Genomic DNA, 2,136 nt, shown 5'->3' with positions numbered 1-2,136 from the left:
AAAAACTATCACTACAATTTGCTTCTGTGACCAAATAATTTTGTCTTTGAGTGAGCAGATGCTGACTAGCACCTCCCTATAAGAATTTACTTCCTGTGACACATTTTGAAAAGAAAACCTTTCCCTACATGACCACATTTCCCTGTCCCAATGGGGAGAAGACTGCTTCCTGGGGAGAAAAAGTGCAGAAGCCCTCAAGGCAAACTCAACCTCAAGAAATGTAGCTCCCATCATTGGGGTTGAATGAACATTTTGCACGCAGCAATCTCAGTCTTTGAGTTTTGTACTCCTTAAACAGGTTCTTGTGCCCAAAGGCAGCAGATGCCCAACAGCAGCTCCATCAGCGAGTTCCTCCTCCTGGCGTTGGCAGACACGTGGCAGCTGCAGCTCCTGCACTTCTGGCTCTTGCTGGGCATCTACCTGGCTGCCCTCCTGGGCAACGGCCTCATCAGCACAGCCGTAGCCTGCCACCACCGCCTGCACACCCCCATGTACTTCTTCCTCCTCAACCTCGCCCTCCTCGACCTGGGCTGCATCTCCACCACTCTCCCCAAAGCCATGGCCAATGCCCTCTGGGACACCAGGCACATCTCCTACTCAGGATGTGCTGCACAGCTCTTTTTCTTTTTGTTTTTGTTCTCAGCAGAGTATTGCATCCTCACCATCATGTCCTATGACCGCTACGTTGCCATCTGCAAGCCCCTGCACTACGGGACCTTGATGGACAGCAGAGCTTGTGCCACCATGGCAGCAGCTGCCTGGGGCACTGGGCTTCTCTATTCCCTTCTGCACACTGCCAACACATTTTCTCTGCCTCTCTGCCATGGCAATGCTCTGAACCAGTTTTTCTGTGAACTTCCACAGATCCTCAAGCTCTCCTGCTCAAAATCCTATCTCAGGGAATTTGGGCTTAGTGTGATTAGTGCCCTGATTGTACTTGGATGTTTTATATTCATTGTTGTGTCCTATGTGCAGATCTTCAGGGCCGTGCTGAGGATGCCCTCTGAGCAGGGACGGCACAAAGCCTTCTCCATGTGCCTCCCTCACCTGGCTGTTGTCTCCCTGTTTCTCAGCACTGTGGTGTTTGCATACCTGAAGCCCTCCTCCGTTTCCTCCTCATTCCTGGATCTGATGGTAGCAATTCTCTACTCAGTGGTTCCTCCGACACTGAATCCTATTATCTACAGCATGAGGAACAAGGAAATCAAGTATGCCCTCAGCAAATTGTTGCAATATGCAATATCCCAGTTTCAATATAGTGCACATCATCCTCACATCATTCTAGTGATGGTTCGTTATATTTTATGTATGTATGACTTTTTTGTGTGTTTGTGTAAGCGTAATACAATAATCTTGAAAAAAAAAAACAAACGTTGGTATTTATTCCACTTCTTCTTACCCATCTACTTTCCATTTTCTCACTCCAAGAGCTCAGGTAAAAACACAACCACGTTACCCAAATATATTAAATGACACTATAAAACCTTGCAAAAAATACTGTTCCTTAGCTCTTCTCTCTTCCTGCCTTGTCTGGATCTGGGGGAGGTACAGCCACAGTCAGCAGCACAACACGCTCTTTTCATTGCTGGTCTCATTACACTGCCACACTGCTCTCATGTCCTTGCATTTGTGCAGACCTGAAGGTCTCATGTCAGTGCTGTTGTCCCTACAGCAGCACTCCAGGGCTGCAGTCAGTAGTTGGCAATATGAACTGCTGCGTCACAGCTGGTCTCCTTGCTGGCACCACCATAACAAGAGCTCTTCAGAGCAGGACCAGAGAAGTGGAGGCCTCTTACAAATCTTCTGTAAGGAATATACCTCAGGAGCTGCTCTCTGAGAAGACCTTGAATTCTTCTGGTGCTCTTCATTGAGTCATGGGTTTCACAGTCCCAAGGTGATCTGTTATGGACTCAGGATGGTATTGTGGTTTAACACGAAAGGTGGCTCACACAGTTATTTGCTCACTGTCCCCCTCTTCCTGGTGGAAGGGGGAGAAAACTGAAATAAAACCACAAAGCCAAATCTGTGGGTTGAAATAATATGATTTATTAAGACAGAGAGAAAAAAAAGAAGAAGAAGAAGAAGAAGAAGAATGAAGACATGTATTTATGCATCTATGATATATATATAGTATAT

The 2,136-nt window shown here is 46.6% G+C and overlaps 1 pseudogene across 1 annotated transcript; it reads left to right on the top strand.

Annotated features, from left to right (window-relative positions):
• The first annotated feature begins 321 nt into the window (after positions 1-321).
• LOC306956584 (olfactory receptor 14A16-like) lies at positions 322-1,285 on the top strand (annotated as a pseudogene). The gene has a single exon. The product of its transcript is annotated as an olfactory receptor 14A16-like (transcript).
• Positions 1,286-2,136: the final 851 nt, after the last annotated feature.

This window comes from Tetrao urogallus (assembly GCF_951394365.1).
Source record: "Tetrao urogallus genome assembly, chromosome: 32".
NCBI lineage: Eukaryota > Metazoa > Chordata > Aves > Galliformes > Phasianidae > Tetrao > Tetrao urogallus.
Note: the sequence above shows the minus strand (reverse complement) of the source record. Positions and strands in the feature narration are given on the sequence as shown.